The 25,388-nt window shown below is 44.3% G+C and overlaps 1 protein-coding gene across 1 annotated transcript in view; it reads left to right on the plus strand.

The window, feature by feature from the left end:
• LOC143928079 (coagulation factor XIII B chain-like) overlaps positions 1-25,388 on the plus strand; it is a 508,518-nt gene that overhangs the window by 17,529 nt on the left and 465,601 nt on the right. The window lies entirely within an intron of this gene.

A 25,388-nucleotide genomic window follows, 5' to 3' on the forward strand; every position in this document is an offset into this window, starting at 1 on the left:
GAACCATTCTTCGAAAAACCTCTATATGTCCTTCCATCCCAATAGGATGATCATACCGATTATATGTTGGAACATTATATTGATCATTATAGGGTACTTCTTCCTGTCTTCCATAAAGATAAGGCCTGTTGTCATCTATCCTATTTTCATATATCTGATTTTCATCTTACCTCACATAATTTCTCCATGATGGTGTCAGTGACCTTCTTCTAAAAAATTGTTGTTGGAATGGTTTTGGTGGATTATATGAATTATTATTCTGCCAATTATTTTGTCAGTTATTTTTCCAGAAAGGTTTTTTTCCAGTTATTATTTCCATTCCATCTTTGTTTCTGATTTGGAGTGTTTTAATTGGTCCGATTTCCCTCTGGACTATTATTTGGTTTGTTCTTATCTTTAATCCTAACGTTTCTGTCGTTTGTTTCTCTTCCTTCTCTAGAGAACTTTTAGTAGATTCTGTTGTGGATTCCTCTAATTTGTTTTGCCATTTAAAAACCAGGTCATCCTCATAATTTTTCACATTGTTAGTAGGATACTAGGCTTGAACAATTATTTGTCATGCTCAAGTGGTGTTATATACATATGGTGATGTTAATGGATTAGCAATTATTATAGTTACCCAGCTGTAATTAGTTCATCAGCTTCCCTCTTTTATCAATGACTGTGGTCTTGGTCTTTTTTTCATTTAATTATTTGAGTTGTATAAGTATTTTTAGTAATTAGGGTTATGCTTATTCTATGTGAATTTAAATATGTAAGTTGATTATTGCTCAGTGCCTTACTATGGCAGTGGTGGTGTCTTAAGCCCCGTACACACTATCAGATTGTCTGCTGAGTTTTTCCTTCAGATTTAACAAAACCATGTAGTAGAAGGGCCTGCCTGATTGCATACACATTGAAACTCCTAAGGTTTGACCTCATATTATATGGTTTTGGTAAATCTGAAGGAAAAACTCAGCAGACAATCTGATAGTGTGTATGGGGCTTAAAGCGGGATTCCGCTCTTCTTTTTTTTTTTTTTCTTACCTGTGTCACAGGTGGGCGACTGCTACCTTCGCTTAGCATCCACATCCGGCGTTTTTTGACCCCCGGCGCGACGATTCTTTTCCTCGGGATGACTTTTAAAAAAGTGCTCTGGCGTCTTCCATTTTAAGTGTGGGCGTCTGAAGCCCACAGGCATTTACTTCCTGTATATCGATGACGCTCGGCTCCCAGCATGCTCCACTCCATCTCACACATGCTCAGTGATAGCAGTGGTAATGGCAGATACAGCTGCCTGCCCACTTTAAAAATGGCAAATTCGGACACGCCCTCGTCACGTGACCGGCGTCCTAATGAAATCTCACGAGATTTCGCAATTTCATATTCCCCCCATGGATTCTTGGGAAATAGCTTAGAAATTTCCCAGGGACCATTGCGAGGACGATAACCACGCCTACTCCCACGGGAGGACAACCCGGAAGTCAGCAGAAACTTCTGAAATAAAAGGTAAGTAAAGAATTTTTTTTTTTTCAGGGTTCATTTAGGTAAGTATTCGATCTGGTGATTTTAATAATATGAAGTTTCATTTTTAGGTACCAAACCGCTTTAAGTAGTTAATGGCTATGAGCGTTGAGTTGTTATGCGTAGTGTCCATTAGGTGGCGGTGCTGAGACCTGATGACACTAAGATTTTTAATTAATTCATAAATATTATTCATTTGTTCAGTTCTATTTAGCATACTTTTTTGATTACCTTTAGGGGTTTAATGTTTTTGATGTTGTTAAATTATTATGAGGCTTACATCTGTGGGCTTTGTCTTGTCAGTGATAGTTATCAGACATTTAGCGATATGCACATCAGAAGTTGTTTTACATTTATTTAGGATGTTGCCAATTTTAACTGAGTTATTTTAATAACCACTTTCAGACCGGACCATTTTGCTGGTAAATGACCAGAGGTCTTTTTACACTTTGGCACTGCGCTGCTTTAACTGGTAATTGCGCGGTCATGCAATGTTGTACCCAAACAAAATTTGCGTCCTTTTCTTCCCACAAATAGAGTTTTCTTTTGATGGTATTTGATTGCCTCTGCGATTTTTATTTTTTGCGATATAAACGTAAAAAGACCGCAAATTTTGAAAAAAAATGATATTTTCTACTTTTTGTTATTAGAAAAATCCAATAAACTCAATTTTAGTCATACATTTAGGCCAAAATGTATTCAGCCACATGTCTTTGGTAAAAAAAAAGTCAATAATTGTATATTTATTGGTTTGCGCAAAAGTTGTCACATCTACAAACTAAGGTACGTTTTCTGGAATTTACGCAGCTTTTAGTTTACGACTGCCTATCTCATTTCTTGAGGTGCTAAAATGGCAGGGCAGTACAAAACCCCCCCAAATGACCCCATTTTGGAAAGTAGACCCCCTAAGGAAATTGATAAGAGGCATGTTGAGCCCATTGAATATTTTATTTTTTTGCCTCAAGCGATTGAATAATGACAAAAAAAAAATATTTTTTTTTTTTTACACAAAGTTGTCACTAAATGATATATTGCTCACACATGCTATGGGCGTATGTGAAATGACACCCCAAAATAAATTCTGCTGCTTCTCCTGAGTATGGGGATACCACATATGTGGGACTTTTTGGGAGCCTAGCCGCGTACGGGGCCCCGAAAACCAAGCACCGCCTTCAGGCTTTCTAAGGGCGTAAATTTTTGAGTTCACTTCTCACTACCTATTACAGTTTTGAAGGCCATAAAATGCCAAGATGGCACAAAACCCCCACAAATGACCCCATTTTAGAAAGTAGACACCCCAAGCTATTTGCTGAGAGGCATGTTGAGTTCATGGAATATTTTATATTTTGCCACAAGTTGCGGGAAAATTACAAACTTTTTTTTTTTTATTTTTTTTTTAACAAAGTTGTCACTAAATGATATATTGCTCATGCATGCCATGGGCATATGTGAAATGACACCCCAAAATAAATTCTGCTGCTTCTCCTGAGTACGGGGATACCACATATGTGGGACTTTTTGGGAGCCTAGCCGCGTACGGGGCCCCGAAAATCAAGCACCGCCTTCAGGCTTTCTAAGGGCGTAAATTTTTAGATTTCACTTCTCACTACCTATTACAGTTTTGAAGGCCATAAAATGCCAAGATGGCACAAAACCCCCACAAATGACCCCATTTTAGAAAGTAGACACCCCAAGCTATTTGCTGAGAGGCATGTTGAGTCCATGGAATATTTTATATTTTGCCACAAGTTGCGGGAAAATTACAAACTTTTTTTTTTTTTTTTTTTTTTTTCACAAAGTTGTCACTAAATGATATATTGCTCACGCATGCCATGGGCATATGTGAAATGACACCCCAAAATAAATTCTGCTGCTTCTCCTGAGTATGGGGATACCACATATGTGGGACTTTTTGGGAGCCTAGCCGCGTACGGGGCCCCGAAAACCAAGCACCGCCTTCAGGCTTTCTAAGGGCGTTACAGTTTTGAAGGCCATAAAATGCCAAGATGGCACAAACCCCCCCCAAATGACCCCATTTTGGAAAGTAGACACCCCTAAATTTAGGGGTACACTAGTGAGACTAGGTAATAAATGGTGGGTGCCCTGAAACTATAAAAAAATAACTAACTAACCAACCAGCGTCACCTGTAACAGTTATATGGTGATCACTGGTGAAAGGGTTAACTAGGGGGCAATTAGGGGGCTTTATGCGGTAGTATATGGGGGTCCCTGGCGCTATAAAAAGCTGCAGCGAACCTAAATACCTACCTGCCTAACTAGCGTCACCTGTGACACTAATACAGCGATCAGAAAAACGATCGCTTATTAGGCTGGGTTCACACTGGAGCGATGCGGGAACGCCACGAATGCGCGGCGGGTTCCCGCATCGCATGCCTCCCGGCGGCAGTTCACACTGCCCTATGCGAACTGCTGGGAGTGTCAGTGAAATGTTACTGACACCCCCAGATCAGTTCGCATATCGCAGTGCGATCTGCAAACTCGGATCGCATGGTGTGAACACCCATGCGATCCGATTCTGCTGCGGGCCAAAAAAAGGGTCCCGTGCGAATTTGCGGCGGGTGCGGCGGGTGCGGCGAATGGCTGAACTCGAATCGCACAGAGATCGGATGTGATTTGCACTGCAGTGCGGTGCGAATCACATCCGTTCTCATAAACCGCTGCAATGTGAACCCAGCCTTAGTGACACTGGCGACGGGGGGTGATCACGGGGTTAAACCTTTATTGGGGGGGTTAGGGGGGTACATTAGAACTAAAGGGGGCTAACCCTAACTGCCCTAACAGTTATTAGTCACAAATGACACCCGCCGGGTGATCAGGGGGTTAAACCTTTATTAGGTAATAAATGGCGGGTGCCCTGAAACTATAAAAAAATAACTAACCAACCAGCGTCACCTGTAACAGTTATATGGTGATCACTGGTGAAAGGGTTAACTAGGGGGCAATCAGGGGGCTTTATGCGGTAGTATATGGGGGTCCCTGGCGCTATAAAAAGCTGCGGCGAACCTAAATACCTACCTGCCTAACTAGCGTCACCTGTGACACTAATACGGCGATCAGAAAAATGATCGCTTATTAGGCTGGGTTCACACTGGAGCGATGCGGAAACGCCGCGAATCCGCGGCGGGTTCCCGCATCGCATGCCTCCCGGCGGCAGTTCACACTGCCCTATGCGAACTGCTGGGAGTGTCAGTGAAATGTTACTGACACCCCCAGATCAGTTCGCATATCGCAGTGCGATCTGCAAACTCGGATCGCATGGTGTGAACACCCATGCGATCCGATTCTGCTGCGGGCCAAAAAAAGGGTCCCGTGCGAATTTGCGGCGGGTGCGGCGGGTGTGGCGGGTGCGGCGGGTGCGGCGAATGGCTGAACTCGAATCGCACAGAGATCGGATGTGATTTGCACTGCAGTGCGGTGCGAATCACATTCGTTCTCATAAACCGCTGCAATGTGAACCCAGCCTTAGTGACACTGGCGACGGGGGGTGATCACGGGGTTAAACCTTTATTGGGGGGGTTAGGGGGGTACATTAGAACTAAAGGGGGCTAACTCTAACTGCCCTAACAGTTATTACAGTCACAAATGACACCAATGCAAAAAAAAAAAAAAAAAAAAAAAAAAATGACATTGGTGTCACTGTGACTGGGGGGCAGGGGTAATTGGGGGGGTGATCGGGGGGTAAAGGGGGGGTGTGAGTGTGCCTGGCATGTTCTACTGTGTGTGTGAGTGTTGGTGCAACTTACTGATCCGCTCTCCTCCGTGTCGGAACGAAAAATACCGACACGGAGGAGAGAATACATCACTTCCTCTCCTGTGTTTACATTACAGGAGAGGAAGTGATGTCACCGGGGATTTCTATTCGTCGGGAGCGATCGCGAGGGGGTGGCCATGAATGAATGGCCGTCCCCTCGTCCGGGATCGCTCCCGAACGAATACCGACCGCCGCAGGCACCGGGCGGGGGCCCGATCGGGCCCCCGACCCGCGGGAGGCAAGGGACGTACATGTATGTCCTTATGCCTGCCCGTGCCATTGTACCGACGTACATCGGCGTGCGGCGGTCGGCAACTGGTTAACTAAGTTGATACATTGTTAGTAATTCAATTATGTATGATTTGTGTATCCATATGTTTTGTAAACAGTATGAAGAATTATCAGTATAATAGCGCTGTTCTATATAAATTACTTCCTTACACCTGACTCCATACCCCTTTGAGAAAGTCACGTGAGCAGTGACGATACACGTGAGGGCTAGAGAGTCAGGTGACATTGTGTTTCCGATCGCGGCCGAGGTCGGAACCGTCATATGTTGATCGCTGATCGTTTTGTATTTAAACTGTAAGTCTGTTTTATTTATTAAATCATCCTTCTTAAATTACTACACCATGGAGTGCCTTCTTTCCTTCCTATAAAACCACTTGCCAATATCTGACTGAGACTTGGTGTGTGATTGGGAGTCACTCCAGCGAAGGAGACTAGGACCTGGAGCGGTGTTAATACTGAGAGGAATGTGAAGTGGAGCAGCTGATAGACAACGGTATTAAGGATGTTTTTGCCTTGCATAAGGTGAGAGGCTAGGGGAATTACTCTGCATGAGCTGTCAAATAGCAGCTATTAAGGCTTATTTTGCCTTTTTATGAGGTGAGAGGCTTGGTGAATCACTCTGCATGAGCACTAGAGATTGATCACACGGGGACACTGAAGCTTTTAGAGGAATTTTCATTTTTTCAAAGAAGATTGTTACAATTAAGATTGCACTGTGTATGGGATCTATGTGATTTTTTTTTCTCTCTTACTATTGAATGACTTTTTTGTCACTATATTTTTTTTTTTTTTTTTTTTAGTTTCTTTTATTTTTGCACATCATTGTGCTGTTTTGCACATTTATTTTTGCTGCTTTTTGCACATTTCATATTAATTATTCATTTATTATATTGCATATTTATGTATTTTCACTACTAAGTATTTTAGTTTTACACTTCAAATTTAGTGTTTATTGATAAACTGAATGTTATAAGTATTGGGACATTTTAATTTGTTTCATTTATTGAAGACTCACTAATTTATAGAGGAATATTTTTCTTTCAAATATTTTATTGGCAACAAGTGCAAAGAATACAGAAGTATCAACAGTTCAGCACATATGGAATAGAAGAGATGAGAGCAAAATGTGCTACAAACAGGACCAATCGAAATACAGTATGTTAGCGTAGTGATACAGAGTACAGATTTCTAAAAGCGACCAGATATTAGGCCCCAGCGCCGCAACGGGCTCCGAAAGAAGCGCAATGCGGGGCGGGGACTTTGGCACATTTAATAGTCAAGGTATGTTATGCTTCAGGGTACAGAGGACATCATAGGGGCTAAACCGTGGCTAGTAAAGTCATTTGTTACCTCAATAGGTATCAAAGGTAGCTGGAGAATACACAGAAACAAGAAAACAGTAGAGAAAGAGAGTGGGGAGACAGGGGGAAAGAGAAAGACGGGGAAAAAGGTAGGGATGAAGAACTAGATAGAAGAGGTGAAAGAGAGCAAGAGAGATGGAAAAGAGGGAGGGGAGGGGGGAAGGTCGGCCGACTGACACCAAATAAACAGGGACCATCACACGGCAACTGTACATGGGAATGTGTATACCTATGGATCTAGCAGGTGTCTATCGAAATTCGGTGGTAGGAAGTGGTCAATCCATGGTTGCCATATTTTACAGTGTCGGGGTATAGTATCTAAAACAGTTGCTTCAATTCTGCTATGGATCATAGCTTGCATGACGCGATTCTTCACTTCGGTAATATGCAGGGCTGGGGTTTTCCAGGCTTTGGCTATCGTTTGCTTGGCTGCAGTAATGAGTTGTAGGGAGAGGCGTGTCTGCGCTGTAGTGTAGAAATTTGGGTAGGAGTTCAAAAGGGCTAAAGTAGGGTCTGGAGCTATTGGTTAGAGGAATATTTTTAAATGATCTATTGTTGAGGATTTGTTAGGATTTTTTTAGGTCATTATTTGATGTTTCAATGAATTGCTTTGAAGCCTACTGATTAATTGGCTAGATACTTGCAGCTATTAGGAGGTTGTTTTCGCTGTGTGTCTTATTTCCTCTCAGCTGTGTGATTATTGTGGAGGAGGGATTTTCATCTATTGGTTTAGGCAGTGACCTATTAATCGCTGGCTTGTGATTGATGAGATATTAAGTTCAAGACACTTATGATACCTGAGGAGGTAGTTTGTGCTACTTCTAAAGGTTCACTATAATCAAAATGTCTAGACAAGACTCTGAGCACCCTTTTGTGGCTGAACCAATGCAGATTCACCATGCCTCTGAACCCGCAGATGTACAGGGAGCAGATTCTGCAGATATTGCCGAACAGAGTGTACTACCCAAACGTATAATAAAACCGACATAGAAACTCAGAGAAAACTATGAAGCCACTAGAAATGAATTCTCCAACAATCTGTCAGACTTATGGGACAGAACTTCATACTGCATGTCAGTTTTGTCACACTTGAATGATCAACCAGCTGAACTAAGACTCTATAGATCGCTTATCTGCCAAGTATGAACGCTACCAGCGGCTTTTTGCAAAATACAGTTTTCTTGCAGGACTGTAATATGGAGGACTCCTCAGCAGAACTGACCAGGGCTGATGTGCTAAACCAATAAAGGGATATCTTAGTGCAAAAGGCCCAGTGTAAGGCAGAGCTCCACATTGCTCAACTGCAGGAGACCAGATCTCACAGATCCACATGAACCAAGCACACGGCACTTTCTTCTAGATCCCCTCACTCCAGAAATTCAGCATTAAGTGACAAGCTAATAGAGGCCCGTGCAATTTTGGAAGCATGTAAAGTGCGAAGCTCCTTTACCAGAAAGCAAGCAGAAGTAGAGGTAAAGATGTAAGTTCACCAAGCAAAAGCAAAGATGAAATCTCAACAAGCAGAGGCAGATTCCCAATTAAAGATTCTGCAAATGGAAAAAGGAAGAAGCAGCTGCCCTAGCAAGGATGAGAGTTCTTGAACAAGTGATGGGAGAAAGTGCTAACTCACTGGTCCATCCCAGCATAACTGTCATACCCAGTTGAACGCATCAGTGAATATGTACTTAAGCATAATGTTTGCAGTGATACAGAGTTATGTCCTGTATGTCTCACTAACAACACTGTCCTGACTCTCAACACAGAGACCTCTCAGCTCCAAACACCTTAGCCTCTTTAAGTCTACAACACAAATGCATCTATGCAGAAAACCGCATCACCCCTTGCTGACAACAAGATGATTTGCAATGACAAGCCACAGCTTAAGCCACAGCCAGCATATGCCTTAGGGACTACGCCACAGTTAACCACTCTTGTAACATCATTTCATCCTGGCAAACCTCACCCTACTTCACCAGAGAATTTTCACTCCCAAGGGCTCCCACAAGTTACTTTGGCGCCAAAGAGTTAGAGACCAGACTTGAATGACTTTGCCAGATATATGGTACACCGTGAACACTACTCTCTCAAGGTTTGATGACTATCCGGAGAGCTACAGGGCCTGGAGATCAACCTTCAAAGCTGCTATTGCTGATCTCAACCTTAATACCAAGGAGGAACTTGGTTTGCTCATAAAGTGGCTAGGGCCAGAATCTGCAGATCATGTTAAAAGACTGAGAACAGTGCATGTCGACCACCCAGATGCAGGTCTTGTTGCTGCAAGGGGAAGACTTGAGCAAGCCTATGGTAGCTCTAAAGCAATAGAGAGTGCTCTATTCAAGAGACTGCAAAACTTCCCAAAAATAGGGAACAAAGATTATTGCAAGCTCCAAGATCTGAGTGACCTTCTCATGGAACTGGAGTTGGCAAAGACAGACCTACGTCTACCTGGACTAAGCTTCCTGAACACTGCTCATGGTGTCAATCCACTGGTGTCTAAACCACCATATGGCCTGCAAGAGAAATGGGCACAACAGGGCCCAAGATACAAAAGCAAATATAACGTATCTTTTCCTCCATTCGCATATTTTTGCAGGTTCATCAGTGATCAAGCCTGGACAAGAAACTATCTCCGCTTCATTGAAACCAACTTGCCTGCTTCATCTTCATCAAGGTATGATAACACCAGAGTGATTAGAGTGACAGAGATAAAGACCCTAATCGTCAGGTGGCCTATTCACAAGAAGCCTCACCCCCTAAAGAAATGTTGTGGGCTTAGGGCAAAAGCATTACAAGAGTGCAGGGAAATTCTTCAGAAACATGGAATATGCTACAGGTGCTGTACTTGTTGTGGACATTTTGCTAAAGACTGTAAAGTGGTCATCAAGTGCACAGAATGCAGTAGCGACAGACATGTTACAGCTATGCATCTGGGCCCACCCTCAGACAATTCACAGCAGCCTCCTACCTCTAGCCCTGTCTCAAGTCATGGCAGGGAGCAACAAGGTCATACTCCAGCCACAACTAACATTTCTTCTTCATGCACAGAAATCTGTGGGGAAGGCTTAGACCACAAATGTTGCGCTAATATATGCCTAGTCATGATATACCCAAAGGGTCGTCCCGAGGAAGCTATTAGGATGTATGCCATAATAGATGAACAGAGCAACAGATCCCTGGTTAAGCCTAAATTCCTTGAGATCTTTGGTATAGAGGGACACGCATTCCCGTATACTCTCAGAACCTGTTCTGGTTGTGAAGAAACCTTCAGTAAAAGGGCCAATGGGTTCATGGTCTCTCATATCAATAAGGGAGAGGGCATACCCCTACCAACATTAGTCGAGTGTGACCAGATACCAGACAAAAGGGAATAAATTCCTACTCCAGAGACTGCATATCACCATACTCACTTGAGGCACCTTGTTAATGAAATTCCTGCAGTGGACATGAATGCCGAAATCTTGATCTTGCTAGGAAGAGACATTCTCAGAGTATGCAAGCAGTGCAATGGACCTGATGATGCTCCTTACATACAAAAACTTGATCTAGGCTGGGTAATCATGGGCAATGTATGCTTGGATAGAATGCGCACATCATCTGAGATCCACTCCTTCAAAACGTACATGTTAGGAAACGGGTGTGCATCCCACTTCAAACAGTGCCCTCGCCATTACGAAGTAAAAAGCCTCTTGACATCATCCAAGTACCTGGTGTCACTCCTAACCTTTGTGATGACAACCTAGGTACCACAGGGTTTTGCACTACAAGTGATGACAACAAAATATCCTTGTCAGTCGAAGACAGAGTTTATCAAAATAATGGACAAAATTCTTCCAGGATGAGTCTAACAGCTGGATTGCACCATTAGCTCTTCGTGCTGCAAGGGTTAAACTCCCAAACAATCGTGAACAGGCTCTATCCAGATTCAACTCACTTCAAACACTAAAGAACGGGCCTGATATGAAGGATCATTTCATCGGATTTATGAAAAGGATCTTTGACAATGATCACGCCGCACCAGCTCCACCACTTCAAAGACACGATGAGTGCTGGTGCCTGCCTTTCTTCGGAGTGTATCATCCCGTGTAAGCCAAAGAAAATCTGGGGAGTATTTGACTCCAGTGTTTAAGCATCAAGGCGTATCCCTGAAGGATGTTCTTCTCACTGGTCCAAACCTAACCAACAACCTTGTAGGTGTACTTATGAGATTCAGAAGAGAGCCAAGTGCCATAACTGCTGACATTGAACAAATGCTTCATTGTACGTGAAGACCATTGGAACTTCCTAAGGTTTCTGTGGCACCGTGACAATAACATGGACAATGAAATGAATGAATACCCCATGAAGGTACATGTTTTCGGAAATAGTCCCTCACCCGCTGTTACAATATATATGGTTTACAAAGGACTGCCCTTGACGTAGAAAAGGAGTATGGCATGGATGCTCGACACTTCGTTAAGAGACTTCTATATGGACGATGGACATAAATCTTTACCTGCAGACGAAGAAGCCATAGACCTGCTCCAAAGGACACAAGGTATGCTGTCCGAGGCTAACCTCAGATTACACAAGATTGCTTCAAATAGTGTTGCTGTTATGAAAGCCTTTTAACCTGGCGATCATGCCACAGGGTTTAAAGACTTGAATCTGGGAATGTACATACCACCCGTACAGAGAAGTCTGGGCCTAGGGTGGGACTTATTACTATTCGGCTTTCAAGTCAGCTTTGCAGACAAGCCATTTACTAAACGTTGTGTTCTGTCAGTAGTGAACAGCCTATACGATCCATTGGGATTCGTAGCTCCCATCACCATGCAAGGTAAATCCTTACCTTACTAGACAGTTCTCAGAGACTATTAAAGATTGGGATACTCCACTACCAATAAACCAGCTTTCAAAGTGGGAGTCTTGGAAACAATCTCTACATGCCTTAGATGGAATCCATGTACCACGCTGCTACACTTCTGCCTCCCTTGCTGCAAGTCAGAGGAAAGAGCTTCACATCTTCTCAGATGCATCTACTGAGGCCATAGCAGCTGTCTCTTAATTCAAGGTAAGAGATTCTTCTAATCAAGCCCACATATGGTTTCTGTTTGGGAAAGCTAAACAAGGCTGTTGAGTGGGCAAGAACAGAATCCTCTCATTATACCTGCTCGCCATCACATCACCACTTTGCTCATACGGCACTACCATGAAGGGGTTAAGCACCAAGGTAGACACTTCAGAGGGTGCCATAAGAGCTGCAGGCCTTTGGATTATAGGAGCAAACAGACAGATTACAGCTACACTACACAGCTGTGTTCAGTGCTGCAAACTGAGAGGGAAGCAACAGCAAATGTCAGATTTGCTAGCTGACAGGTTAAGTACTGACCCACCTTTCACTCATGTTGGTTTGGATGTCTTTGGGCCATGGATGGTAACAGCCCACAGAACTCGAGGTGGCCAAGCAAATAGCAAACGATGGGCAGTGCTGTTCACTTGCATGAGTGTTCGTGCAGTACACATTGAAGTAATAGAATCTATGGATGCCTCAAGTTTCATCAATGCTTTAAGACGATTCCTAGTCATCAGAGGACCAGTCAAGACACTAAGATCTGATTGTGGCACTAACTTCATTGGAGTCTGTCGAAGGTTACAGCTCAACTCTAGGCCAATCCAAGACCTTTTAGCTTAAAAGGGCTGCACATGGATTTTCAATCCTCCTCATTTTTCCCACATGGGTGACTCATGGAAAAGAATGATAGGCATCACATGTAAAATATTCCACTAGACTTACCCACGAGATTTTAACTACCTTCCTGGCAGAGGCATTTGCCATAATCCATTCAAGACCACTTGTTCCAGTGTCCAAAGATCCAGAGACTCCAACTGATTATATCTGCTTATACAGGCCAGGCATAGAGGTCTCACAAGGGATAGATCACTTCACAACGATCAGAGTCAGAATAGTAACACAAGTGCAACCCATGGCAAAGCACACATTTTCTGTGCAGGTTGCTGAGACACGCAGATGCGAATGTAGCCTAAATGGTAACTCAAGTGAAATGCCCTTTTTTTTTGCACATTTTCGAAAACGTACAGCAAAGTGTAAGCTTTCTGTGCCACGTAAGTACGACGTGCATTTCTGTGCATGTTTTCAAATGCACAGCAAAGTGCTAATTTTCTGTGTGAGTTGCTGTGCATTCAGAAATGCGCAAATGTGAATGCAGCCTAAATGGCAATACGTGTTTTTGCACATTTTCAAAACGCACAGAAAATCGCACGTTTTCTGCGCAAGTTACACCTTCAGAAGCTTGCAGGTGCAAACATGCCAAAATGTGCAACACTTCACGACCAGAAAGGTTCTTGAGCTACTTTGGGGCTTTTTTCCGTGTAGGGCAGCCCATCTAAGCGAATAGGCTGCCCTATGCACATTGCGTGTTTAGGGGTAAAAAATGTGCAAAATAATGCAAGCGGGAATGTGCGTTTCTGGTATTCTCAGGTGTGAATGGAATGTGCTAGGAAGCAAGTTATTAGGCAGCAAGGATGACCAGGGAAGAGAGGAAAGGGTTAAAAAAATACTGATCCTTCAAAGTGGCATTCTTATCTAAACTGATACAACTTCTGTGAGATAACATAGAAGTCTCTAGGACCAAGACAGTCACACAAAAGTAGTGCATGAACTATTTTGCAATTAAGATGCACTCATTGAATTACACAAGATGGAACCTCAAAGTCCTACAGTAAATCTCATTACAAATTGCATGTGGGTGAACCAGGGTTAACTCTATATACTATGGTGTATATTACATAGTCCTGACCACAATTGTGTTTTTTTTATTTTATATTTTTTATGCTTTTTTTTTTAATGCTGGCTGAGACAAAGCGATATATTTTTCTTTGCAGAAAAGCAAATGTAATAAAAATGTTGAATTTATTAAAAAAATGATGCTTTGTCCTGAGGTTTTTATGTGTCTGTGAGACTGTCACTTGTGGCACAGTAATTAGGAGTAATTTATAGGACTGTGGACTGCGGCATATGTGTGCAACTAATACAGCTGCTACACAGAGGTTCATCACCTGTACTTCTCCTATGGATCACAGGAGTGCAGTTTCTTTTGCACTCCTGTGACTCGTTCTCAGCAGAAAGCAGGCTGAAGTCCTAACTCTGCTGATGTCGCTGCTGTCAGTCCAGGCACCGCGTCATCAGGACCATGGAGTCAGGATCCGCCAGATCCCTGGACTGACACCCGGCTCAGGCTCTCAGTGAGCCACTAAGAGCCTGAGCTGGCCACTCCCTCTACACCCCAGGTCTCCAATGAGCGAAGAGAGAGCAGAGAGCTCCCCGCCCCCCCCCCCCCTTCCTGCTTGCTGGGATAAGGGTCTGTTATGATTTTTTTACATTTTGCCATGGAGTTTTTCTTAGAATCAATGCCAGACCCAAAGTGCCTCGTATAGATTTTGTGAGGGACCTCATGCTGCTGGTGTTTGTTTTTTGTTTTTTTTAAGAAGTTTTTATTAAAGTTTTTTACGAGTTTACAGAAGCATTAACTGTGCATTACAATCAGATAGGTATGGAAAAAAATACATTCTGATACATGCAATATTTGACAATTTCAACGTGCATATAGCGTGTTGATACATACAACAGTCTAGGATCTTGTTTGAATGCGTGTATTACTTTGCTTACTATAATGAATAGACTGTGCTAGGACTAGTGGTAAGATATGTTCTGCATCTACAGGAAAGAGGGATGGTGTTTCGGCTTACATTGTAGGTTCCGTAATACGGAGAGGCATGTATTTGGTTTAGTTTCCTCAGTATCCAGTCACCCCACTAGGGAACAGACTGTGACTGGATGAGGATTAAAGGTACAGTTTCAAGAAGTACGAGTATACAATGAGCAACATAAAGTGTGGATGTGTTGTTATATAGGGATGGCCACACTGTTCGCCCGGCAGTCGGTTTGCGGCGAATTTTGCGTGTTCGCGATTCACCCGATCGGCGGACTATTGCCACTGTTAGCCCGGTGGACATATGTGTTTACAGTGTGAAAGAACTTTGACCCATGATGACACATCCATCATGGGTACAGGACAACCAATTGAGACATTTCAGCACATGGACAATTGGACATTCCCCCTACCTTTATAAATAGACCTGATCTGACGGCCATTTTACATTCTGTCTTATGTCAGTTTAGGGACAGGATGCTGTGTGGAGCAGGGAGAGACTGTAGTGACACAAATCACTAGCTATTAGGTCCACAAAAGTCCTTTTAACCACTTAACCACCCATTGCCGATTAACGGCTTCAGGGCGGTTGTTTAACTCTGGGAGGCCGTTAATTAAGATGACGCGCGGCATAAGATGACGCGCGGCCGTTTACCACGTGATCGCTCCGTCAAATGACGGAGTGATCACTTGTAAACAAACCAGCGTCATCTTATGACGCCGGTTCCTCCCTCCCCCTCTCTGTACCGATCGGTACAGCGGAGGGGAAAGAGATCAGTGTCAGCAGCGATGTGGGCTGCATCTGCAGTGTCCACATCGCTGCTCACCGAATTTAACCCCTCAATTCCCTGCCAATACTCTGCAATACCCTGCAATACTCTGCAGTACCCTGCCATTACTCTGCAGTACCCCCCATTACTCTGCAGTACCCCCCAATACTCTGCAGTACCCCCCAATACTCTGCAGTACCCTGCCATTACTCTGCAGTACCCTGTAATTACTCTGCAGTACCCCCCAATACTCTGCAATACCCGCCAATACCCCGCCAATACCCCACCAATACTCTGCAATACCCTGCCATAAATTGCCATACCCAGCCATACTCGGAGATACCCAGCCATACTCGGTGATACCCTGCAATACCCAGCCATAGACGCCCCCCCACCCCTCACTGCCCTCCGGTGCTTCTACCAACTCGCCAGTACGATCAAAGCCAGAATCTTTTTTTATTTTATTTCAGGCTTCCCAGCCTAGAGGTGAGATGTGGGGTCATATTGACCCCCAGATTTCACTGTAAAGAGGACCTATCACCCCATATTCCTATTACAAGGGATGTTTACATTCCTTGTAATAGGAATAAAAGTGATCAAAAATTTATTTTTTGGGAAAAAAATGTCAAACTAAAATAAATAAAGTAAAATGAACAATAAAAAAAAAAAAAAAAATGTAAAGCGCCCCTGTCCCCATGTGCTCGCATGCAGAAGCGAACGCATATGTAAGCCCCGCCCACATATGAAAACGGTGTTCAAACCACACATGTGAGGTATCGCCGTGAACGTTAGATCGAGAGCAATAATTCTAGCCCTAGACCTCCTCTGCAACTCAAAACATGTAACCAGTAAAAAAATTTAAAGCGTCGCCTATGGGTATTTTTTAAATAGCGACGTTTGGCGCCATTCCACGGGCATGTGCAATTTTGAAGAGTGACATGTTCGATATCTATTTACTCAGCATAACTTCATCTTTCACTTTATGCAAAAATTGGGCTAACTTTACTGTTTTTTTGTTTTTTTTTTAAGCACAAAACAGTTTTTTCCCCAAAAAAAACGCGTTAGAAAAATTGCTGCGCAAATACCGTGTGAGATAAAAATTTGCAATGACCACCATTGTATTCTCCAGGGTCTTTGCTAAAAAAAATATATAATGTTTTGGGGTTCTCTGTAATTTTCTAGCAAATAAATGATGATTTTTACATGTAGGAGAGAAATGTCAGAATTGTCCTGGGTGCTCCAGAACGCCTGATGGCGCTCCCTGCATGTTGGACCTCTGTATGTGGCCACACTGTGTAAAAATCTCACACATGTGGTATCGCCGTACTCGGGAGTAATAGAAGAATGTGTTTTGGGGTGTAATTTGTGGTATGCATATGCTGTGTGTGAGAAATAACCTGATAATATGACAATTTTGTGGAAAAAAAAAAAAAAGGAAAAAAAATCTTGATTTTGCAAAGAATTGTGGGAAAAAATTACTTCAAAAAACTCATCATGCCTCTTACTAAATACATTGGAATGTCTTCTTTCCAAAAAGGGGTCATTTGGGGGGTATTTGTACTTTTCTGGCATGTTAGGGTCTCAAGAATTGAAATAGGCCTTCAGTCCTTCAGGTGTGATCAATTTTTAGATATTGGCACCATAGCTTGTGGACTCTATAACTTTCACAAAGACCAAATAATATCCACCAATTTGTACTTATTTTTACCATTTACCATTATTTTTTTTTGGCCAAAATTTATGAAGAAAAAATTACTAATCTGCTAAATTTTATAACAGAAACGAAGAAAAATTTATTTTTTCGCAGAATTTTTGGTCTTTTTTCTTTTATAGCACAAAAAATAAAAAACTGAGAGGTGATTAAATACCACCAAAAGAAAGCTCTATTTGTGTGAAAAAAGGACAAAAATTTCATATAGGTCCAGTGTTGCATGACTGAGTAATTGTCATTCAAAATGTGAGAGCACCGAAAGCTGAAAATTGGTCTGGTTATTAAGGGTGTTTAAGTGCCCAGTGATCAAGTGGTTAAGGACTGGTATAGGTGTAGTACAGTATATAGGGTTCAGTGCACTGCTGTGCTGGTGATTGCAGCAGCCTGCCTTTTGTAAGTGCAGGGAGGGACAGGACGCTGTGTGCAGCAGGGGCAGTCAGTTTAATCACTAGCTAGCTATTACTATTAGGTCCACAAAGGTCCTTTTAAGGACTGGTATAGGTGTACAGTATATAGGGTTCTGGTGCACTGCTGTGCTGGTGATTGCTGAGTGCACTACTGACTGATTCTGCAGCTGTTTTTTGTCAGTGTAGGGACAGGACGCTATGCGGAGCAGGAACAGTCAGTTTAATCACTAGCTATTACTATTAGGTCCACAAAGGTCCTTTTAAGGACTGGTATAGGTGTGCAGTATATAGGGTTGTACATGTATAATATACTTTCTTCCAAATATAGAAAGAATATTATACTTGACTGCTGCCCGATTCTGCAGCTGTCTTTTATCAGTGTAGGGACTGAGGGACAGTCTGCAAATCACTAGCTACTAGGTCCACAAAGGTCCTTGAAAAAACTGGTATAGGTGTACAATATATAGGGTTGTGGTGCAATGCTGATGCCCTCTTCAGCAGTAGGCTTTTATCAATATAGGGATTGAGGTACAGTCTGCAAATCACTAGCTACTAGGTCCACAAAAGTCCTTGTAAGGACTGGTATAGGTGTACAATATATAGGGTGCTGCTGCAGTACTGTGCTGCAGATTACTGCCCTATTCTGCAGCAGTCCTTTATCAGTGTAGGGACTGAGGGACAGTCTGCAAATCACTAGCTACTAGGTCCTTGTAAGGACTGGTATAGGTGTACAATATATAGGGTTGTGGTGCACTGCTGCTGACTGCTGCCCTATTCTGCAGCAGTCTTTTATCAGTGTAGGGACTGAGGCATAGTCTGCAAATCACTAGCTACTAGGTTCACAAAGGTCCTTGTAAGGACTGGTATAGGTGTACTATTTGGTGTGCAGTATATAGCTGTGTAATACACGTATACAATACTTGCACATATAGAAAGCATAGTATAGTGCATTGTGACTGCTGAGCGCTTCTGCAGCGATACTACAAAGAGTGACAAACGCAATAAAAAAAAGTATTATAACTGGTGTGGTAGACCAGTGGCCCCCAAAAACGACATATTGAAGCAGGGTGTTATATACCTTCTTCCACATACATGCTGCACTTCTCTAGAGACTTTTGTTACAGGGTCATTAAAAAAAATGACAGGCAGAGGAAGGGGCAGGCCTTTCCGCAGGGGTGGTAGGGGTAGGGCAGGAGCCACAAGCTTGAGCTAAAGTGGCAAATTACAGAAGGTGCGTGCGATTACGTCAAAGGACGCACCAGACTTGGTTGAGTGGCTCACTCAGCCTTACTCTTCTGCACCCTCCTCATGCTCTCGATCTGCACCCTCTTCACTCTCTGCTGTGTGCACCCCCAAAGACACTACCACCAACACCACCACCACCATATACCTTCCGCTTGAGTCACAGGAATTATTTTCCAATCCATATCAAGACATTTCCGATGCGCAGCCACTCTTGGCATTGGATCAGGAAGAGGGGGTAGCAACAACTGCCACTCAGCAGTCTGACAGTACCCAGGTCAGCCCAAGGAGGAGCTTGGTCCCCGCTGTTGCTGCCTACTCCGAGATCTCTAATTGTAGCGGTGGGGAAGGTGACATCGATGATGACATGTCTAGTGATGTCACGTGGATGCCCACAAGAGGAAGAGGAGGGGAGTTCAGAGGGAGATATGGACCAGCAGATAGGGAGGAGAAGCAGGAAGAACTTAGATTGCACAGGAGGGACAAAGCAGACTGTGAATGTATCAGGAGTGAGGCATTGACCATGTACGGTCACATCTGGCGCTCCCACGATGAAAAGAGGAGGAATTCCCACTCCCAGAGAAAGAGTTGTGGGTACCAATCCAACAGCGCCTGCAAGAAGAGGACGGTTTGAAGATGTGTTGATGACTTCTGATATGAGGTCATTGTTTCTGCCGACCCATCGACAGGTCTCATCCAGGTCCAGCATCAGGGAACGCCTAGACCGACAGGTGTCTGACTACATTGGGTTAACGGCCGATGTGGACGCTCTGAGGAGTGATGAACCCCTGGACTACTGGGTGGGCAGGCTTGACCTCTGGCCAGAGCTTGCCCAATTTGCAATGGAACTGTTGGCTTGCCCCTCATCCATTTTCTTGTCCGATAGGACGTTCAGCGCAGCAGGGGTGATCGTGACCGATAAGTGCACTCGCCTTGCTCACGACAGTGTTGACTACCTCACATTTATAAAAATGAATGAGGCATGGATCTCGGAGAAATTCAACACATGTGACCAGTAGATCATGTATATCTCTATAAATGATTTATTTAATCGAGCACACAGACCTTTTTTTTTTTTCTACATTTGGCTCACTTCCTTGTACAAAAAAAGCACACCGTACTATATGCCCGTACCCTCCTGTTTGAAGAGGTTGAGCTGTGTCATATTTTTGGGGCCCAGCAGCGAGTTGCTGGTATCAGTGCTGCTGTCAGTGCTCTCTATCTCAGTGCTGCTGTCAGTGCTCTCTATCTCGGTGCTGCTGTCAGTGCTCTCTATCTCGGTAAAAAAAAAATGCTTGTAGTTGTCGATCCCAGATTCACTTCATACATGTTATGTCAGTGGCCATGTGGTGGGACTATGTGTGCACAGCTAAAAATTATTTTGTGGCTGAAAATATGACCTGTAGGTTTTTAAAGTTCGCCTGCCATGTCAATGGGGCCCGCTGCGAACTTTGCGGTTCACAAACTTTCGGCCGCATTCGCAGTTCGCGTTCGCGAAACGTGCCATTGGAAGTTTGTCAATCTCTATTGTTATAGCTAAGAAATACTAACAAAAATTAACTAAATACATTGTCAAGAACATGGGGTCAAATATTCGTGGACTCAGCCGACTTACAACTTTTGAAAGTGTAAAGAAACGATAGACTAAACAGTAGGTTATGAACTGATTTGCAAACCGTAGATGGAAAAGGGTATTGGCCGTGGAGTTCGGGAAACAGGGAGTTAATTTGATGGTCTGGAGTCAGGGGCGGATCCAGGGGGGGGCAACAGGTCAATTGCCCCCTCCGAGAATACCAGCAGCTGATGACAGCAAGGCCGGTTCCGCGGGTACCAGCGGGCCGGTTCCATGGGTCCAATCGCGGTCGGTTCCGCGGGTACCCGCGCTGAGTGGACTAGTGAGGGGGGGCAGCTGGGCGGCTTAGCAGGGCTGGGCTGCTGGCCAATCAGGAAGCCAGCAGGCAGGGGAGCAGGGAGATGACATCATCTCTCACTGCCCTGCATCCCTCCAGTTCCGCCCTCACTGTGTAGGAAGCTGTGTGCAGCAGAGAGATTGCATCATCTCTCTGCTGCCTATCTTCACTCTGGGACCCAACAAAAGACCACCTTAGCAGAAAAGTGACACAGTAGGTGACAATCCGCAATGTGTGGCAGGCTACGTGGCAAGTGGCAATCCGCAATGTGTGGCAGACTACGTGGCAAGTGGCAATCCACAATGTGTGGCAGACTACGTGGCAAGTGGCAATCCGCAATGTGTGGCAGGTGACGTGGCAAGTGACAATCCGCAATGTGTGGCAGGTGACGTGGCAAGTGACAATCCGCAATGTGTGGCAGACTACGTGGCAAGTGGCAATCCACAATGTGTGGCAGACTACGTGGCAAGTGGCAATCCGCAATGTGTGGCAGGTGACGTGGCAAGTGACAATCCGCAATGTGTGGCAGGTGACGTGGCAAGTGACAATCCGCAATGTGTGGCAGGTGACGTGGCAAGTGACAATCCCCAATGTGTGGCAGGTGAGGTGGCAAGTGGCAATCCGCAATGTGTGTCAGGCAACGTGGCAAGTGACAATCCGCAATGTGTGGCAGGCGACGTGACAAGTGACAATCCGCAATGTGTGGCAGGTGACGTGGCAAGTGGCAATCTGCAATGTGTGGCAGGTGACGTGGCAAGTGACAATCCGCAATGTGTGGCAGGTGACGTGGCAAGTGACAATCCGCAATGTGTGGCAGGTGACGTGGCAAGTGACAATCCGCAATGTGTGGCAGGCTACGTGGCAACCCGCAATGTGTGGCAGGCAATGTGGCAAGTGACAATCTGCAATGTGTGGCAGGTGACGTGGCAAGTGGCAAACCGCAATGTGTGGCAGGTGACGTGGCAAGTGGCAATCCGCAATGTGTGGCAGGTGACGTGGCAAGTGACAATCCGCAATATGTGGCAGGTGACGTGGCAAGTGACAATCCGCAATGTGTGGCAGGCAACGTGGCAAGTGACAATCCGCAATGTGTGGCAGGTGACATGGCAAGTGGCAATCCGCAATGTGTGGCAGGTGACGTGGCAAGTGGCAATCCGCAATGTGTGGCAGGTGACATGGCAAGTGACAATCCGCAATGTGTGGCAGACTACGTGGCAAGTGGCAATCCACAATGTGTGGCAGACTACGTGGCAATCCGCAATGTGTGGCAGGTGAAGTGACAAGTGACAATCCGCAATGTGTGGCAGGTGACATGGCAAGTGACAATCCGCAATGTGTGGCAGGTGACGTGGCAAGTGACAATCCGCAATGTGTGGCAGGCTACGTGGCAAGTGGCAATCCGCAATGTGTGGCAGGCAACGTGGAAAGTGACAATCCGCAATGTGTGGCAGGCAACGTGGAAATTGACAATCCGCAATGTGTGGCAGGTGACGTGGCAAGTGACAATCCCCAATGTGTGGCAGGTGACATGGCAAGTGGCAATCCGCAATGTGTGTCAGGCAACGTGGCAAGTGACAATCCGCAATGTGTGGCAGGTGACGTGGCAAGTGGCAATCCGCAATGTGTGGCAGGCTACGTGGCAATCCGCATCTGGTGGCAGGCGACGTGGCAAGTGACAATCCGCAATGTGTGGCAGGTGACGTGGCAAGTGACAATCCACAATGTGTGGCAGGCTACATTGCAAGTGGCAATCCGCAATGTGTGGCAGGCTACGTGGCAAGTGACAATCCGCAATGTGTGGCAGGTGACGTGGCAAGTAACAATCCGCATTTGGTAACAAGTGACGTGGCAAGTGACAATCCACATTTGGTGGCAGGCGACATGGCAAGTGACATCCTCAGGGCTCCCACTGATTCTGCATTATGGTGAGTTGAACCATTTAATTTTATATTACAATGTATTAATAGAAATAATGCGCTTCAATCATCCTGACACCATAACAACCATGGTGCCGTAAAGATTGAAGCACAAATACCAGCCATTTCCTATATAAATTGCCCCCAAAAAAACATATTTTATAGCAGTGCCCCTCCCGAGATTAGACTCTGGATCCGCCCCTGTCTGGAGTGCACTGTATAATTCCAGTATCAACAGTATTTAGTCGGTTTTGTGTCTACCTGTGAAATGTGTTGCTGGTTAATATGGGGGTTCCCTGGATTGGTGGTCGGAAACTCTGTGTTCCAGGTTGTAAAAGTCAAGGGGGATAAGAAATAGACTAAATGTGGATGAAAAGGATTAGTGGTTCAGGGTTGGCTCAGTATTTTATTTGGATGGATAAGTCTGCTGCGAGTGAGGTTCTCACTTCATGTAAGTACAGCGTGGTATTCTGGGGTGGTGGTAAAATGCTGCCAACAGGGCCAAGTCTGTACGTATTTGGAAGGTGTGTCTTTTGCCTGATGGATCAGATCTTCCATTTCTGATGTTTTATGGATGCGATCGAACCAATCCCTAATGGTTGTTGGGGTTAGCGAGCGCCAATTTCTGGGGATACACATGTTAGCTGCTGTGATCATATGCATAGTGAGGGAGCGTAGGTATGTGCGATTTGGTTTTGCAGGGTAGTGGAAGTAAGAATTGTGCTGGGGTGTATTCCATTTTGTATGTGGTAACGTGTTGTATCAGATCATGGACTTTCTTCCAAAAAGGTTGGATCTTGGTACATGACGACCATAGGTGTAGTAAAGATCCGGGTTTGGTTGCACATCTCCAGCATTGTGGGGAGAGTGAAGGATATGATGGAGTTTAAGAGGCGTCCTGTACAATCTTGATATTAACTTATATGCATTTTCATGTGCTTATGTTCAGAGACCCTTTGAGCTATTGTTTCCCAATCCTTATCTTTAAAGTTTATAGATAGATATTTGGACCATTTTGCTGTTGTCCACTCGCGGAGATGAGTGTGGTTTGGGAACAATAATGCATATGTAAAGGAGATGAGATGTCCGTGGGGTTCTGATTTTTGGCACATGTCCTCAAATGGGGTAAGAGATCTGGACCATTCTGAGTTTTGAGCTTGTGTGTCAAAGTGTTTGATTTGAATGTAAGTCCAGTACAAAAGAATGTTTGGTCAGCGACGGTCCGATAGAGTAGGATAGTAGTTTACCATCTGTAAAAAAAAGTGCATGGTCCGGACATTTTCGTGCGCCCAATTATCCTTCAGAAAGGATGATTGCATTCCCGGTATAAATGCCGTATTTAGTTTGAGGGGAGTCATGGGGCTAACAATTGACGAGATCTTGTGTTTTGAGCAGGCCCTTTGAAAGACTGACAACGTGGGGTGGATCAGTGGGTGAGAATTGTGCGTGGGTGGAATGTGATTGGCCAGTATCCAAGGTGATTGTGCCAGTGGGATGTGGGAGAACAAGTTTTCCAGTTGGACCCAGTCTTTGGTGGAGGAATGTAAGTTCCAATCTATAATTCTCGTCAAATGGCTTGCTTGGTGGTATTTTTCAAAGTCCAGGAGACCGAGACCTCCACTGAGCTTGGGGGATGTAAGTTTGGCATAGTTCAGTCTGGGAAGAATTGTCCCCCAAACTAATTTAGTACAATTTCTATGATATAACATAGGGTCAATGGAAGCTTTCTGAATAAATGGAAGGTCTGATTGGGATAAGAAAATGTAATCAATTCTAGAATATTTGTTGTGCGGTGGGGAGAAGAAGGTATAGTCTTTGCAATCGGAATGAAGTGTACGCCACGTGTCGTGGAGTAAAATTGACTGTAGTTCAAGTTTGATTGCTTTAAGTGCGGTATATGGTAGGGAGGATGCACCATTTGATGTGTCTATTAGGGGGTTCAGTGGGGTGTTAAGGTCTCCCCCTAGTATTAAGGTACCTTCTTGGAAGTCAGCCAATTGTCTCTTCAATTCTCAGAAGAAGGGTACGTGACCACTATTCGGGGCATATATATTTACAAGGGTAATTATTTTTTATTTTGGTGTGGAGTTCCCATTTAAAATCTATACCAGACGCAAAGTGCCTGGTATGGATCTTAGGGGGACTGACTGAAATCATTATATAATCACACACACAAAGGTAAGGTGCATACTTTGGCCAATCAGCAGCCGTCAATGCACTGTGATCTCGCAGTGCATTATGGGGTGCTTTGCTGCGTTCAGATTTGCCGCAAACACCCCATATGTTCGGTTCGTTAGCGAACGAACACCCGATGTTCGGGTTGAACCTACATTTGATTCGAACATCGGAACCATACCTACTGTTCAACAGAAGTCAATAGATCAACTTCTGTGGAACGGTCACACTAGAAAACTGTCATTGATTAATGGCTGCAGCCAATGTATTCTAACAGCAGAGAGTCCCTACTGACGCTGGAAAAACACAAACTGTAGGGACATCCCATATATAACCCCTCCCACTCCCATCTAGACCCAGTTTTTTTGTCCTTTAAATGATACTAAAAAGTCTAGTTTCTTATTTTTAAAGGGGGGGATTTTTTTTTATTTTTTTTTTTATACTTACCTGCTCTGTGCAGTGGTTTTGCACAGAGCAGCCCAGATCCTGCCCTGATGGGTGAGGCACTCATGGACATTGCTGGATAGAGATGGGCTCAGGTAAGTATTAGGGGGGCTGAGGTGTTTCAGTTTCCTCATCAGTTGATAAAACATGGTTTGAGAGCTGGAGCCCAGAGATTTT

The sequence above is a fragment of the Lithobates pipiens genome, unplaced genomic scaffold (genome assembly GCF_037356315.1).
Source record: "Lithobates pipiens isolate NorthernLeopardFrog02 unplaced genomic scaffold, aLitPip1_a1.2 Scaffold_23, whole genome shotgun sequence".
NCBI lineage: Eukaryota > Metazoa > Chordata > Amphibia > Anura > Ranidae > Lithobates > Lithobates pipiens.